General features: G+C 43.6%; 1 long non-coding RNA gene across 1 annotated transcript; it reads right to left on the bottom strand.

The window, feature by feature from the left end:
- Positions 1-789: 789 nt before the first annotated feature.
- On the bottom strand, positions 790-6,880 carry LOC119087343. Its single transcript, XR_005090750.1, has 3 exons — positions 6,766-6,880; positions 4,918-5,022; positions 790-849 (listed from the first exon to the last, which is right to left on the bottom strand). It is a non-coding gene; the product is annotated as an uncharacterized LOC119087343 (long non-coding RNA).
- Between the last annotated feature and the right edge of the window lie 5,725 nt (positions 6,881-12,605).

Raw genomic sequence — 12,605 nt, 5'->3', positions numbered from 1 at the left:
ATTTCCTTATTATAAACTAACAAATCCTAGGGAGAATAATCCCTAGGAGATAAATATTAGAAGACATATTTGGCTTGAGATTAGGAGGCTGATTATTTGGGGGGAGGGACAGAAGGGGGAGGATGGATCTTAGGGACAGGAGGGAAGGATTTCCTAGAAATTTTTTATGCTATATAAGTATCCCCCAAAACAAACAAACAAACAAACAAACAAACAAACACGGGTTACCAAAATGAGATATGTCAAAATGTCTGTAATTATTGAGTTAGGTTTTAGAAAATTATTAACTTACCACAACCTAAAAATAGATTTTCACCTTGGCTTCATTGTAATGTCTGCCTAGCTTAGCAGTTCTCAGCCTTCCTAATGCTGAGACCCTTTAATACAGTGCCTCATGTTGTGGTGACCCCTCAACCATAAAATTATTTAGTTGCTACTTCAAAACTATAATTTTGCTACTGTTATGAACCATAATGTAAATATCTGGTATATGATTCCAAAGGGGGCGTGACCCACAGGTTGAGAACCTGGCCTACACTGGCAGGCTGGGAGCAAGTGATGAGACTGTTGGAATTGACTGGTGATGTCTGCACAGCAGGAGGGAGTACCATATAGTTGCTAATATTTAAAGAAAATTATGTAAAACAGTTTTGCTACATTCATCATGAAAACGAAGATGTGGAATCCCACTTGTTTTTAACCAGGTAGTGTCATCAATTTCACAGAGTGACTGACTCAGTGGCATTGCATTTGGGTTTTGATGGTCCACACAGACGATTCCAAGTCCTACTTAGAGGAGTCCACGTCCACATTAGCAAACATGACGTTTTGGTATTTTAAAGACATCGCCTTCAAGACAAAAGAATAAAATAACATAAATATTAACGTTTGCACCAGAAATGTCACTTTGGAAAGAAGAAATGTATGACCTGGTTGTTAAAGAGACCTAAGCATCCTTCTGAAGGTTCATTACAGCCTAGAACTTGAAGCCCCTCAAGGTCAAGCGAGGATCCATTGCAGAGTCAAAGAACAAAACTGAAGACTGATTTCAAGATTTGAGGACCAAAAGCAGAGCAATTGAGCTGTGTACAGGGGGCCAGACCTACCCTGTCAGCAGTGGGGAGGCAAAGCAGGATTTTCCTGAAGGTGTCAAGGGACTACATGTAATGCTTTTCAAAAATCTATCTGGGGTGTTGGGGGTGGGCTTAGATCAGCGTTAGCAACTGGGCCGTGGTCCTGGCATCTGGGCAGAAGATGCAGTTCTCTGAACCTGACGTGGACTTGGTGCTTTGACCTTCTCATCTTGATGGGGTTTGGGAGTGTGATGCTGGAGGCAGGAGAAGTTCTTGATGACCATCACCAGCCTAGTGTTCTCCCAGCCACCCCCACTCCCTGCAATCTGCCGTGTATGGAAACGGGACTTTCCAGACTCCGCTGACTGACTTCCAGCTAGCCAATGAGAAGCCACGAAAGGTGGTAGGAAGGAGGAAGGGGTTAGCTCCTGCTTCCACTCTGTTCTGTAAATGCCTTCGATGGAAGTGGTGACAGCAGGGTCCTGGCTCTGGGGTGAGGATGAGGGACGGTGGTGTCTCACGTCAGCCCAGATTTACGTTCAGACAGCTGTGTGCACACTCCATAGGCACTTGATTAGTCTCTTGATTTGTTTAAAAATCATGTCAGAAGCATTTGCAGTCACCCCTCTCGAATGGGACTACTCCTGGAAGGTGACATACAAGGTGTCCAAAGCTTGTCCAAGTGGAGTCAATACAGCTGGAGCTCTCCCCGGGGAGGGAGAAGCTGGAAGCTGCAAGGCGTGGGAGGGCTCTGGTGGATGTGGGAGAAACCCTCGCCGCTGGCAATCCTCCCTGCAGTTTTGTGTGTGGATTGTGATTTATGTGGGGTTCTTTCTCCTGTGGTCCCTCAAAATGGTGATATGGGAGAAAAATTCCTGTATAATATACACAAAGACCTTTGAGGCTTGAGACTATTTCTCAGATTAAAACGATGATTCTGAACTGGGAATGGTGATGCTACTCTAATTCCAGCACTTGGAAAGCTGAGGTAGGAGACTCACAAAACTGAGGCCTGCTGGGTAATATATGCAGTTCTAGGCCAGGTCACTTATTCACAGAAAAAAAGATCCCTCTTTTGACAGATGTCCTTCTGCTCTGTTTTATCTGCATATATAATAAATGAGGGCTACATAATTCCTTTTCTTTCTTGTATATTAATTGTCTATTGAAAGACATGAGCTTTTCTTTTAGCTTTTAAATATTGAAGATATATACTATGAATATTCATGAGTAGGTTCATTTTATTTGATCAAGAGCACAACTGTTAGGCCATAGTTTAACTGAATGTTAATTTTTAGGTCACAGGTTAATTAATGACTTAACATGCCATAGTAAGTTATTTATAGACCTTTATTTTCTTCTAACATTCTAATATATATATGTATGTTATGTATGTTATACCTTATAAGTAATTACTAAATTATTTTCAGAGTAACTATATAGTTTTGCCTTTTTTTGTTTGTTTGGTTGGTTTTTTTTTTTTTTTTTTTTGAGACAGGGTTTCTCTGTGTAGCTTGGAGCTTGTCCTAGAAATCACTCTGTAGCCCAGACTGGCCACGAACTCACAGAGATCCACCTGCCTCTGCCTCCTGAGTGCTGGGATTAAAGGCGTGCACCATCACCGCCCGGCTAGTTTTACCTTTCTACCAACAAAAATGTAACATACAGTTTCTCCACATCAATCCATCAATCACCAGTTTAAAAAAAAAAGACTTGGATTTTAGGGCTGGAGAAATGTTTCGTTAGTAAAGTATTTGATGTTCAGTCATGAAGACCTGATCCACAGAACCCATGTGAAAAATAGTTAGGTGTGGTGGTGCTCACTTGTAATCCCAGCTCTGGGGAGCTAGAGACAGATGAATCTCTGGGCTCATTAGCCACGAGCCACGTTATCCTTTGAGTGAATTTCAGCCCAGTTGGAGACCGTGCCTCAAAAATCCAAACCAAACCAAAATATCAACATAGAGGGTAGATGGTGTTTGAGAATGACGGTCGCTGAGGTTGTCTTTAGGCCTCCGCCTGCACATATGCACCACACACACACACACACACACACACACACACACGCGCACGCACGCACGAACGCACGCACGCACGCACATACTTAGGTGGCTTATTATGTACCTTTTATTGGCACTGGCAACAGCTTTAACTGTATGTCACCTGAGTGGATTCACACTTTTGTATCTGAGCACTGGCTATTTCTGTGGAATAGTTAGGGAGTCTTCTCTCTTAGTTTTGAGTGACAGAGTGGTCTGTCAAACACTAAAATGTTCCTTCTGGATAGTTCAAGAATTTCAGGCATAATAGGTATGCTGAAGTGTCAGTCATATAGAAGATGTGGGGAGGTGGGGCGTCCAATGGGTAAAGCTTTGCCATGAAAGTGTAAAGCCTGAGATATCTAGAACCCATATAAAAGCCTTTGGGTATGGTGTCTGCCTATATGCTCAGAATGCAGGAGGTAGAGACAGTGGATCCCCAGAGCAATCTGGCTAGCCAGATTAGCTTGATCGATGAGCTCTGAGTTCTGCAAGAAACTTTGCTTCAATATGTGATATGGAGAGCCATTGAAGAAAACATCTTACGTCAACTTTGGACCTGCACATGTGAACATGCATACATGCCTGTACACTACACATATACAAATGCTAAAAAAAAAAGAAATGTCATGTAGTTCTTTTCTTTATCTGCTACAAGTTCATTCACACCTAAATATTGATGGTTGTGACTGTTGTTAGAATTAGTTTTGGCAGATTCAAGAGGCCAAGTGAGGAAATCCAAGATGTTTAAAAACCTCACTGAAAACAGAGTAGAAGGTTTTTAGTTGTCTCATAGTGATCGTTTGAATGTAATTGGCCCCCATAATCTTGTAGGGAGTGGCACTATTAGGAGGTGTGGCTTTCTGGGAGTGGGTATGGCCTTATTGGAGGAAGTGTGTCACTGTTGGGGTGGGCTTTGAGAATTCCTATGCTCAGGATACCACTGTGTGTCTCAGTTGACATCCTGCTGTCTTCTGGTCAAGATGTAACCAGTATCATGTCTGTCTGCACACTGCCATGCTCCCTGTCATGACGATAATGGACTGTTCCTCTGGAACTGTAAGTGAGCCACCCCAATTAAATTCTTTCTTTATAAGAGTTGCTGTGATCATGGTGTCTCCTCACAGCAATAGAAACCCTAACTAAGACAGTCATCATGGAATTAAAACTTCACCATGCTTGAAGGAAGGAATATATGTCACAAAGGTGACCCAAAATAGCCGGGAGACATTTGTACAACTAGGAGAAAGGAAACTAAAATCCCTGATGTGGGGGCTGGAGAGACTTCTCAGTGGTTAAGAGCACTGGTTCTTCTTCCAGAGGAGCGGGGTCCAGTCCTGGGCAAAGCCATGTCAGCTCACAACTGTCTGTGACTCGAGTTCCAGGGGAACTGATGCCCTTTTGTGGCCTTCATGGACACCAGGCATGCAAGTGGTGCACAGACATAGAATACGGCTAAACATAAATAGTGTTGTTTATCCGTGGTCTCTTTCAATAGTTGTAAGTTCTGAGCTCCGACTTGGGTAGGATGTAATGATATGAATTCCCATTCATTTGTACGCTGTAATTCTTCAGCATATCCTGGTGTTCCTTGGTGAACTACCCATAGACAAATAATCCCAGTCTTTGGGTTTCTCCTAATGAGATTCCAGGATATTAGCTTCTGAAGGTTCACTGGGATGCTTAAAATCAAACAAACAAACAAAACAACAGAACTACCACCCTAGGAATAGTTCAGAAGTAGAAAAACTTTGGGGGACCAAAATTCCTTTGGCGATGATGAGATAGATGCTGGAAATACTTACCTGGAAAATAGGGCCAACCCTTTTACAGGGGCCACACCACGCTGCTGAGAACTCCACCACCACCAGCTTGCTCCCAGCAACCCTTAACAACTCTTTCAATTCATCCTGAAACCAGAACACATGGGGAAATAAATGTACATGGTCCCAGACTCTCACAAAATCTTGCAAAAAATAACATGAAAATCTTGCGAAAGGTATAAGAATTGGGGAAGTCTTCAAATCCAGGCACCCTTCCTTTCTGTCCTCCAGCTGGTCCAACCTTTTCTTAGTGAGCCTGAGACTAGACATAGCTTTTTGTTTGGTGAGGACACGTGAGTGGTGATATATTGGCAGACAAGTTAGAAGTTTGCTTACTAAATGGCACAGCAGCAGCAGCTGCCTTTGGGTGGAAGCAGGTCAGCCAGGGAGGAGTGAAAAAAGTATTAAGGTGAGAAGGGAGGTACTGTGCAAGCTGGATCTCTGTATTTAATAATTTTAAAGACACATGAAACGCATCAGTGGTGGCATGTCTTGCTTTATGGGAGTGATCACTCTTAAAGTATTAATCAATACCATTCATTTAATGATTTGACTTTTTTCCCCTAAACTCCCTAAGTTAAATTTCCAATACTTGTTGTTATCACTTATTAAAGTCTTCCATCTTGGGACCTCAGGTCACTGTATTTCTATTTGCTTCTGAATGTCCTAAACTAGCTCTTTGGGGGCCTGGTTTTTCCTATTGGAGTTACTCTGGTTCACCCCTATTCTTCCCCAGCCTCTCACTTGTGGATGGTAAGCCCTTATGGAACGCCCACTGGATGGAAGGATAGCTACAGGGAGTGAGTGAGTGCTCTTCACAGTTGATTTTCTCATTTTTCCCTGGAATTGAGACTAGCTCATCCACTCTGATGTTCTGAATTGTAGTCTTTACGCCCACCGTGTTCAGTGTATATTCTCATCCTATCCATTTCACACACAAGGGCACAGACGTTCCCCAACTTCCCTGTGGCCAGCCAGCGGGTGGTGGTGCAGCTGGGATTGTTCACGTTGGCAGCCTGACGACAGAGCATATTTCTTCAGCCAATACTGGTTTCTCCCAGTGACGAACTGCACTCTTTTCACTGTGGTGAACAGCATCACCTTAAGCACCCCTGGACTAGGTGGTAATCAGGTTAGTTCATAATTGGATTAAGCAGAGCAGAGCTATCCCCATTAGGGGTGGAGTTAATTCCCTAGCGATGGCATGCTTGCCCTTCAGCAAGGAGAACTTGATAATTAAGTTCCCATCAGGTGAGACTGATGATTCAAAGAAGGTGCTCCCACTTCCCGGGCCTGTATTTCTGCAGGATGGGTGACTGGGTTCTCAGCAGCCAGACAGGCATCCATTTCCCAGTTTCATCTCTGTTTCCTGTGGTATTAGCGATTAAACCCAGGGCACAGCATGAGCTAGTCGAAGTCTGCCTTTAACCTTCTTGTTACTTTTTATTTTGAGATAGAATTTTACTGTCTTGCCTAGGCTGGACCCTGTATTCGCTATATAACCTAGGCTAGCCTCTAACTTGCAATTCTCCCACCACTGTCTCCCGACTAGCTGGAAGTACCAGCCTACATCACCACCAACCTGGCTTCTCCTACGCTTTTCAGGTTACATAGTGAGCTCCAAGTCAGCCAGAGTTACATGGGCTCTTCTTTCAGTGAGACCCCAAGACAAAAGACATAAAACAAACAAAAGAGTGGAAAGATCTCCCTTGACAGAGTGTGATGGCGGGATCCTGGATTGAGGGAATAATTCCAAGTGTTTAACAAGTCTCATTGAATATTGCTTTTGAAGGATCTTGAACTATCTCATGAAGCCAATGAAATACTTACTATGTCATTAATCATCTGCACCATGATTAACATCTGGGACTCGCTGATAATCCTCTCCTGTTGGTTCAGGTGGACCACTGTAGTTGTCCTATCAACTGTGGCATTCTGGGTGGAATATAAAGGTAGCTTTTCTGTGACATCATTGAATGGGTCATCTCAGAACCTGGAACTTTTTGGCAGACTTTGAACCTAGTTTCACCTTTAGGCTGTGACTAGGCAACTAGTTGGCAAGCCAAGACCCTGAAAACCAAGGGCTTTGGATTCAGAAGCCAATCGTCAGTTTCTCTCCTCTTGATCTTATCCTTTGGTCATTGATTTCTACACATTTCTTTCTTCTCTGACCTCTCCCACCTTGCAGAAAACATTAGAAACTTGCGGCTGAGTTCATGAAGAAATTATGAAGAAACTGTGCTGTGTCTCATCTGCCATGCAGTGGTGTGGTGGAGGAAAAGATGCCCATCCCTGCCCTTGTCACCTGTGGCACTTAGGAGAGCTGGCCCTGTCCCTCACTAGCTGCAGCATTGGGGAGAGAGGGCCCTGTACCTTGACTGGGCAGTGCAGTAGAGCTGGCCCTGGTGGTATCAGTGTGGATGAGCTGGCCCCAAAGGTGTGAGAGTGGGAGAGCTGGCGCTGCCCTTTATTGCCTGTGGCAAGAGTTAAGCTAGCCAGGGAAGTGCTGGAGAGCTTGCCCTGGTGATGAGGATGCAGGAGAGCTGGTGGGCTGACCAACTCAGCTGTCACCCAGGCCCAGATCCACAGCTATGAGTTGGCCCACCCCAACATCCACCCCATCAATGAACTGCTGGAGCATGTGAAGGGGCCGGTCCTGCAGACCCAAAGCTGCAGGATCTCCACAACACAGAGCAACAGCAGGATATTCAAGAGGAGTCCCAGTGAGGATCCAGACAATAGTGTAGCAGAAGCCAGAGGCCTCGAACCAAGACAATGACTCAACTTAATGAACATTTGCAAGTAAAGATGTATGGAGGCTCAGTGTAACACTACAGCTTCCACGATGAAATTTTTGTTTTTGTCTTTTTTTAAAAAATTTTTATTTTACTTTTCAGGAGGAGGTTGCAAGGGCAGAAGGCAGATACAAAGGGACAAAGAGATGAGTGGGATTGAGGTGCATAATGTGAAATCCACAAAGAATAATAATAAAAAAAAAAAAAAAAAACTGTGCTGTGTAGAAAAGTACTAACACTTTAATCCTATAATAAGCTTCCTGTAAATTCATTTCATGACTCACAGATTCCAGAACTTTGCTGTTTTGTTCTAAATCACTTAGACTATAAAGAAACTTCACTTTCACACTATCGGAAGTTGGCAAACTTTTTTTAAAAAAATTTTTATTTTATAATTAATTTAATTTTCCGTATCAGCCACGGATTCCCTGTCCTCCTCCTCCCACCCCCCAGCCTTCCCCCCACCCCCACCCCCATTCCTACCTCCTCCAAGGCAAGATCTACCCTGGGGAGTCAGCCCAACCTGGTAGATTCACTTGAGGCAGGTCCAGTCTCCTCCTCCCTACACCAAGACTGAGCAAAGTGTCTCAGCATAGGCCCTAGGTTCCAAAAAGCCAGCCCATGCACCTAGGACAGGTCCCGGTTCCATTGCCTAGGGGCCTCCTAAACAGTTCAAGCTAATCAACTATCTCACTTATCCAGAAGGCCTGGTCCAGTTCCATGGGGGCTCCTTAGCTATTGGTTCACAATTCATGTGTTTCAACTAGTTTGGCTAGTTGTCCCTGTGCTTTTTCCAATCATGGTCTCAGTATCTCTTGCTCATATAATCCCTCCTCTCTCTCTCAATCATTGGACTCCTGGAGCTCCGCCTGGGGCTTGGCCTGTGGATCTCTGCATCTGCTTCCATCAGTCACTGGATGAGAGTTAAAAAAAAACTTTTTTTGTAAGTAGCAAATAATATTTTAGGCTTCATGGGCCACATAGCATTTTATTGTAGCACCATCTTTGTGTTTACAGCTTTTAAAAAACTGTAAAAAAAATAATTAAAATTCTTTGCTAGCAAGCTGTACCAAAATAAATAAATAAATAAATAAATAAATAAATAAAAAACCAAAAAGCAATCAATTTATAATTTTCCAGATCTGGCCCTGGCTTCTGTTTCTCTATTTCTCAGAGCAACAAGATCAACAAAAGATGTGAGAAATAGCTATTTCTCCAATAAAAGAAAAATGAGGAATATCTTTGTTTGGGTTTTCCATAGCCCCAGTTGATGTCAAGTGGAGGCAGGTGGTTCTGCTGGAGGGATGTGTGCATGTGTGCTAATTTAACCCCAGTCCTGTGTTGATGGTCAAGTGGAGAGGCCAGTGGTTCTGCCTGGAGGGACATGCGCACATGTGCTAATGACCTTGGGCTTCCTTGACCGGGAAGACTGAACTGGGTCAACATGCTACTTTTGGTTGTGGGTGTGCTGCTATTTTCTTTCTTTTTTTCTTGTTTGGTTTTTCAAGACAGGGTTTCTCTGTGTAGCTTTGGAGCCTGTCCTGGAACTCACTCTGTAGCCCAGTCTGGCCTCGAACTCACAGAGATCCGCCTGGCTCTGCCTCCCGAGTGCTGGGATTAAAAGCATGCACCACCACTGCCCGGCGCTATTTTCTTCTATAACAAATAGAAGTATTTCTGATGTCTTTGTCCAGTATCTGCACCCCCATTTTTTGCCCCCTGAAATGCTTTACTTATATTGCTCTCTAGACCCCATTGGCATTAGAATTTGGTGCCTTCCTACTTTTGATTCTTCTGTCATTCCAACCAGGGTCTGACAAACTGCAGCTTAAAACAAAACAAGCAAACACAAACAAAACCCCCAAATACAGAAACAAACTTCATGATTGCAGACTGAAGGTCTTACCTGCATGAATTCTCCCTTCCTTTGTCTCAGTTTTCATTCAAGAAGGGAAGCAGATGTGACCCAGACTGAGCATCCTCTGAGCAAGGCCTTCCAGCCAAAGCCCTACGGATGCTTTGGACCATAGTTTTTGCTATCATGGCGGATGGGGGCGGGGGACCTTGTTGGCATAGTAGGATATTCAACAGCACAGGGAATGTTGGGTTCTACCTACTGGTGTCACTAGCATCCAGGAGTGGTGACAACTCTAAATGACTTCTGGGGGTGCAAACTTGTGCTGGCATTCAGCAACTACTGCTTCAAACAGAGGGCTGACTTCTAGGCATTGCTTCCATGTGGTTTGCCTTGCAAGTTCCTGGATAGTTTTGTTTCCTCACCATAAGGTGAAACGATTAATGTGCAGCAGGTTTTGAAGCTTTGTGCTGCTAGAGCTGATTTAGAATTCAAGCCCCGGACACTTGTCACAGAGAGAGACAAAACTAAAGGAGATAGTTCAGAATTAACTTTCAGACACAGCTAATTAATGACAAACGTCTGCCTCAGTCTCTGGTTACTGGAGGGTTGTGAGGCTGAGCCATACTTCTGTCCTCCAGTGCTAAGACTTGCAGATTGCCACAGAATTGGCTGCCAAGCAGCTTGCCCAGCCCTAGGGCAAGGAGAGTACAGAGGAAGGCACACAGAAGCCTGTTTGTTCTCAACTAGGGTTTAAGCAGCATTAAAAGCCAGAAAACAGTCAGGTTTATAAAACCCATATCTGAAAAAAAAATGTTTGCTACATTAGTTCTCAAACAGGGAAAAATTTCTAGTCTCAGACAAAATGGTCCCAGTTAAAAAACTTTTTAGAATAAGAGAAGTCTGGGCATTCCCTTTGGACCTGGCTGGCTGCATTGTTTTCCTAACATGCGCTCACACGCATTTTCCTAACTCAATCCTGACATCGTCCTTGGAACCGTGAAAGTCGGAGACAGTCTGGGGAGAGTTTCCTTATGAGCAAGTGGAGCGGTGTTTTTGTTCTGCGTTACTTTGTTTGCTATTTAACAAACTGACACAGAGACACAGTCCTGAGAGAAGTCCAGGACTTTAAAGACTTCTAAAAATGTCAAGAAAACCAGAGAGTGATTGTGGAAAGGAAGGAAGTAGAGAGATGAACGGAGGAAGGGAGTTGGTGAGAAGAAGAAGAAAAGAAGACAGAATTACAATACAGTCAGTGAAGGAAAGAAAGAAGGAAGAGGGGGAAGAAAGAAATAAAGAGAAGAAAGAAAGAAAGAAAGATAAAGAGAGGAAGAAAGAAAGAAAGAAAGAAAGAAAGAAAGAAAGAAAGAAAGAAAAAGAGAGTCAGAAAGAGAGACAGAAAGAAAGGGAGAAAGAAGGAAAGAAGGGATTGTAGACAGAGAGAAACAAAGACTTACACGCAGGACTTTCAATGTGTGGAGATGAAGAGTGAATTCTCTTTAGTGTCCCAGGCCTTGCTATTCAAGTCCCACAGAGACCTTGATTCAAGGTGAAGCCCTCATTGGCATCACCTAGGAGCTTGGTAGAAACTGGGACTTCAGACTCTACATCGGACCCACTGATTAAGAAAGGACCTGCATCCCGAGGCTGCATGTTACTCGTGTACATGTTAATATTTTAAAACTGTGATTACCAAGATCCATTTCTAACTGAGGCTCTCTGTAGACCAGTGAATGAGCTACATCAGCATGGCCTGAGAACAGCACCCATTCCCAGACCCCACCCTGGACTTACTCAGAACCTCTGAGGGTGAGGCCCAGCAGCACATGCTTTAACAAGTCCTCTAGGGATTCTGTTGCATGCTCGAGTTTGAGCAGTATTGGTGTAGATTTAAACAAAACCTAACAAACCACAACTGGATTGATATATGTCAGGAAGGTGCATGGCAGCTTCAACACCCCAAAGCTGTGGGGTGGCAGTCAACATACTTAACCACTTAGTGGCTTGGCTTCCCAGAATGGAAAGTGCTTGCAGCGTATCTGCTCAGTTCCTGCCAGGTATTAAGCCTTTTGATTGTTGGACTTGGGAGAGAACCAGGATGTTCCCAAGGAGAGATTTGTTCAACCTCAGTGAGGTGGGACAAAGGGATAGAGTTGCCCTTCCTAGATAACAAGTTTTCAATATCAATACTCCAAAAAGCGAGTGGTTTGTCAGAAAAATCAGTGTGTTTGTGGGGTTGGAGAGATGGCTCAGTGGTTAAGAGCACTTGCTGCTCTTGCAGAGATTCCTGGTTCAGTCCCCAGTACCTGCCTTGTAGCTCACATCCGTCTGTAATTCTAGTACTGTGGAACTGACTCCCTCTTCATGCCTCCTCGGCACCAAGCATGCATGTGATATACATGCATACATGCAGGGGAAAAACTCGCACACAAAATCAAATACATTATTTTTTTTCCAAAAAGAAATGTTTATTTAAAATTATATTTGTCTGGAAATCTAGGATTGAAATGGCCATCTCCATGGAGCTTGTTACTGTCGGTGATTCCTTTACTATCAGGAAAGAAAACTCTATTGTGTCCTCTGACCCAAAGCCAGGACAGGAAGGAGCTGCATTCACTGGCACAGGCTCCAGGAGCCAAGACAGCGGGGTTGTTGGGCAATTATGCCTTTTGGGTAGTGTGTGAATTAAAGAAAGACCAAGACGGAAATGATGATTCTCCTGTTTCTCTCAGTCCCTGCTACGTGCATGAAGGGACGTGAGAGGCTTTTTTTTTTTTTTTTTTTTTTTAAAACCATGGGAGTGAAAAGCTGCTCCAAGGGCAGATTTTCAATATGTGGGTTCTTTACACGCTTGACAGAAAGTCATTTTTCCATCCCGTGCTTTAAAATATGTGACTATTTTGTGGTTCTTTATGTGTTCTTAAACTTTTCCTGGTGTCAAATGTAAATTTTAGTTTTCAAACTAAGCTATTGCAGAAAATGATGTAAATATCTATTATGACAAATATAAGATTAAAAAT

The sequence above is a fragment of the Peromyscus leucopus genome, chromosome 2, assembly GCF_004664715.2.
Source record: "Peromyscus leucopus breed LL Stock chromosome 2, UCI_PerLeu_2.1, whole genome shotgun sequence".
In the NCBI taxonomy this organism is placed as follows: domain Eukaryota; kingdom Metazoa; phylum Chordata; class Mammalia; order Rodentia; family Cricetidae; genus Peromyscus; species Peromyscus leucopus.
This window is presented reverse-complemented; position numbering and strand designations above follow the sequence as displayed.